This window comes from Triticum urartu, chromosome 6A, assembly GCF_056163025.1.
Source record: "Triticum urartu cultivar PI428250 chromosome 6A, HENAU_Tu73, whole genome shotgun sequence".
Lineage (NCBI taxonomy): Eukaryota > Viridiplantae > Streptophyta > Magnoliopsida > Poales > Poaceae > Triticum > Triticum urartu.
In genome coordinates this window covers 186,107,249-186,112,524 of record NC_141878.1, presented here as the reverse complement: position 1 = coordinate 186,112,524, position 5,276 = coordinate 186,107,249, and positions in this window count along the sequence as shown.

Below are 5,276 nucleotides of genomic sequence, written 5' to 3'. Positions count from 1 at the left end.
ACTTTTGTCATTTTTGCCATGATTAATGTGTGCATGATATGCCCGTGAGTTCTTCATATGTTTTGTTAAGGGTTTTATCATCTTTCCAGAGGTGCAACCCATGTATTTTTAGGATGTGTGTGGTGACTTGTGCAAGCTTGCATAGTGGTGCACTTGCTAATTCTGTTCTCGGGGACTTAGTGATTTCACTAAGTCCTGGGATTGTTTATCTCATGATGCCATATGTTCATGTTGTTTCCTAGTGATCCGTGCCTCGTTTGAGGATGATCAGTAAGGGAGTTTTGTTAATATTTTAGTGCTCTATCCATCCATGTCTTTGTTTGCAATTATGGAGCAACCTAGCTTGAGTCAATCGAGCTCTACTTTTGCTTCGTTGCGAATCTGGGCAGATCGTCAACTTGTTTGCGATTTTGCGGATGTTATTGTAGTTGATCCGTGCATGCTATGCCGTTGTTCTTGCCATGTCTAGCTTGCATTTTGTGCCTTCTTAAGGGATGTATGCTTGTCTTGCCATGACTTGCACCGTGGTGAGTGCATCATGCTCGTAAACATGCCTTCGTGAGTTATGTTTCAGCATGTCCCAGTTTTCACTGACTCTGAAAACCGATTATGTTTTTGCTATGTTCGTGTGCTTGTTAGGATATTTTGTGATCCCTTTTGGCTCAAGGTCACTAAGGTACTTTTGTTAAGCTTGTTGAGTATCTCCATGCCATGTCTTTCTTTGCCATATTCAGGTCCTGTAGCATGTTGTTTTGTTGCTCCGAAGAGGGCTATATGATCTGAAATTCTAGACAAGTGTTAATTTCACTAAGTCTGAGATCTGTTTTACCATTTGCGTTTTTTCCATGCTTGTTTGAACCTGTTAATGGATGAATTGGTCGTAGCTCAGTGCTAGACTTTTGTTAAGCATCTTGAATGCTTCCCTACCATGTATTTTGATGTCATGTTTGGTTGTTCTGGCATGTTCATTTCATTGTATTTAGATGCCTACTTGCTATAAATCGCAGACCGGTGTCATTTTTGAATCGCTTGCCATTTCCAAACCGTAACTCCAATTCCGGCGTTCTTTATATCGTTTTCAAGCGATTTCATCTCATCTTTCCAGTGGCACACTTGGAATTCCAAGTTGAGGCCAGGTTCATGCATTTCCTGTCTTATCTTGCTTTTTGCATCTCGCATCGCATCCCGCATAGCATATCATCTTTGCATCGCGTGTTTGAGTTTGCACGTGGTTGATTGTATCCTTGTTGCTTGTTTGTCTTGTTTGGGTAGAGCCAGGAGACGAGTTCGCTAATGAGGAGCCCGTTGAGTTTGCTTTCGAGGATCCAGTCAAGTCTGACAACTGTGCAGGCAAGATGATCATACCCTCGAAATCACTACTATCTTTGCTATGCTAGTTTGCTCTCTCTTTTGCTATGCCATTGCTACGATGCCTACCACTTGCTTGCAAGCCTCCCAAATTTCCATGTCAAACCTCTAACCCACCATTGTCCTAGCATACCGTTGATTGGCTATGTTACCGCTTTGCTCAGCCCCTCTTATAGCGTTGCTAGTTGCAGGTGAAGATTGGAGGCCGTTCCTTGTTGGAACATCTTTTATTTACTTGTTGGGATATCATTATATTGCCTTGTTATCTTAATGCATCTATATACTTGGTAAAGGGTGGAAGGCTCGGCCTCTCGCCTAGTGTTTTGTTCCACTCTTGCCGCCCTAGTTTCCGTCATATCAGTGTTATGTTCCCGGATTTTGCGTTCCTTACGCGGATGGGTTATAATGGGAACCCCTTGATATTTCGCCTTGATTAAAGCTTCTCCAGCAATGCCCAACATTGGTCTTACCATTTGCCACCTAGCCTCTTTTTCCCTTGGGTTTCCGGAGCCCGAGGGTCATCTTATTTTAAACCCCCCCGGGCCAGTGCTCCTCTGAGTGTTGGTCCAAATAGAGCCACTTGCAGTGCCACCTCAGGGCAACTTGAGGGTTGGTTTTAGTTGTACGTAGTGTTCATCTAAGTGTGCCCTGAGAAACAGATATGTGCAGCTCCTATCGGGATTTGTCGGCACATTCGGGCGGTGTTGCTAGATTTGTTTTAACCTGTCGAGGTGTCTTGAGTAACCGAGATACCGAGTCTGATCGGAACGTCTTGGGAGGAGGTCTATTCCTTCATTGACCGTGAGAGCTTGTCATGGGCTAAGTTGGGACTCCCCTGCAGGGATTGAACTTTCGAAAGCCGTGCCCGCGGTTATGGGCAGATGGGAATTTGTTAATATCCGGTTGTAGATAACTTGAACATTAATTTTAATTAAAATGAATCAACCGAGTGTGTTACCGTGATGGCCTCTTCTCGGCGGAGTCCGGGAAGTGGACACGGTATTGGAGTAATGTTTGCGCAGGTTGTTCTCTAGCTTCTCGCTCGTGCTTTGCCTCCTCTTCTCGCTCTCTTTTGTGAACAAGTTAGCCACCATACTTGCTAGTCGCTTGCTGCAGCTCCACTCATATTTTACCTTGCCTTACCTATAAGCTTAAATAGTCTTGATCGCGAGGGTGCGAGATTGCTGAGTCCCTGTGGCTCACAGATTACTATTACACCAGATGCAGGGCCCGATGATTCCGCTCCAGGAGACGTGTACGAGCTCAAGTGGGAATTCGACAAAGACTCTCAACGATACTATGTTTCCTTTCCCGATGATCAGTAGTGGTGCCCAGTTGGGGGTGATTGGGACCGTGTCGTATGTTGGGTTCTCTTTTATTTTGGCGCCGTAGTCGGGCCATGAGTGTTTGGTTGATGTAATGTTATTTATGTACTTGATTGACGTGGCGAGTGTAAGCCAACTATGTTATCTCCCCTTTATTATTTACATTACATGGGATGTTGTGAAGATTGCCTAATTTGCGACATATGCCTTCAATGCGATTATGTCTCTAAGTAGTGCCTCGACACGTGGGAGCTATAGTCGCATCGAGGGTGTTACAAGTTGGTAATCAGAGCCTTCCCCTACCTTAGGAGCCCCATTGCTTGATCGTTTTTAGCGGCCGAGTTGTGTCTAGAAAAATGTTTTGAGTCTTTAGGAATTATATATCGGAGAGATTAGGAATTCTTTTTACTTCCCAGTCTCCTCATCACTCTGGTAAGGCATCCTGACGTAGGGTTTTGACTCTTCTCTTCTCAAATTTCACTAAATTTTTTTTAGGATCACGCGGGTATCTTGGAATCGTTCCGATGGTTTTATGGTGAGAACATTGACTTGGTGCCTCCTGTCAGGGGTTTAGTGGAAGTGTCCCGGGGAGTTGAGCTTTGAGGTGTTGTCATCATAATTTTATCGTTGCAGTTCTGGAATACCTGAGTTTAGTACGCCGACATCGAAAATCTCTTTTATGCAGTTCGTTGGTGAGATAACCTCGACGCCACCCAGTACTGGGGCAGGAGTTCGGGAGTATCGCCATAACTTGTATAACGGATGCTTTTCGAAGGTTGAGGTAGATGGTTTCCGAAGGTTTCTTGGTTATGTGTTGAAGGATGGATACAGCTGGATGTAGGATTTGCTAGTTTGGGTGAGATATTATGCTTCCCCTGTATCCCCAACACCTGATTGCATAACCGGAAAGGTTCGGGAGTTTCATAGGTGGGAATTCTAGTAGCTCTAGTTTTTCTTCCACAGATATTGGTTTGAGATTGGGATTTCTTACCTATTATTCGTTCTTGATCCGTACCTTGTTGATTTATTTCTCTACCTTAATTCTACGTGGCTTCTCAATTTATGGATATGTGACCATTTCAAGAGGAATGCATTCGTTCATTTTGTTCGGATGTGAAGACTATATGTTGCAATTTTCATTCCGTTGGATTCAGCTTCAATATTTATCTGTCAATGTGCTAATGGTGGTCAACCTCTTCAGGATGGCTCCTCCAACGCGCACGACTCCGAATCCTGATCCGCCACCACCTCCACCTCCTCCGGAGGCATGGCAAGCTGTGATGGCCGCAACCAATGCAAACACACAACTGATCATGCAAATTCTCTAAGAGCGCAATCAAGGCAGTCAAGGGAATCAAGGCAGCAATCAGAGTCACTTTGCTACACTCAACTAGTTCCGAGCTAACGGGCCAAAGACTTTCAGCAATTGTGTTGAGGCAACCGATGCTGACGATTGGCTTGTGGATCTGTGCAAGCATTTCGAGTGCGGTAACGTCAGGCCTGAGGACTTTGTTAAGTTCGCTTCCTTCCAACTCAAAGATCAAGCTGCAGAATGGTTCCAGCAGTACAAGGACTCCAGAGGTGGACGTGTTATCACTTGGGATGATTTCCGTCGAGATTTCCGAGCTCATCATATTCCGCAGAGCGTGGTTGAAAGCAAGCGTGAGAAATTCCGCAATCTGAAGCAAGGCTCTTTGTCTGTTTATGACTACAACAAGTTGTTCCAGAAGCTCGCCCGCTTTGCCAAGCAGGACGTCCCTGATGAGAAGAGCATGATATATCGTATCAGGGGTGGTCTCAGAGAAGAAATTCAGCTCGCTCTTGTCCTCTTTGAGCCCTTGAGATACGATGAGTTCTACAACATTTCACTGAAGCAAGAGGCTTCTCAGTTGAGGTGTGATGCTTCCAAGAAGCGAGTCAGAGATGTTACTCCTTCTTCCTCTACTCAAGTGGCCAAGCAGCAGAAGTTTTGGCTTCCTCCTCCTCCATTCCGTCAGCCGTATCAGCAGAAGAGCAAAGGTGGCAGTGGTTCTTCCCACCCACCCAACCCTGGCTTTCAGAACAATACTTCATCTCAAGCTCCAAGATCGAGTGCTCCGTATCACCGTCCGCTTTCAGAGGTCACGTGCAACAAGTGCCAACAGAAGGGTCACTATGCCAACAACTGTCTCAACCAGAGGCGTATTCCTCCTCCTCCTCCTCCTGTCAGGTCGACAAGTACAGCTGTGGTCAAGCATAACCCCAAGTTCGCCAAGGTCAATTTGCTGAATGCAGCTCAGGCAGAGGACTCACCAGATGTGATCATGGGTAACCTTCCTATTAACGATGTTCCTGCAAAAGTTCTTTTTGACACTGGTGCATCGCTTTCTTTTATTTCAACTCCATTTGTGGCCAAGCATGATTTTGTGACCGAAAGGATTCCTGTTCCATTGAAGATTGTGTCTCCGGGCAAGCAAATGACTTCTAACAATTGCGTCCCGGATGTCTCTATCACGTTGGGCGATTACAAGTTTCTCTCTTCTCCGGTGGTTCTTGGTAACTCGGATATTGATCTTATTCTCGGAATGGATTGGCTTTCTAAGC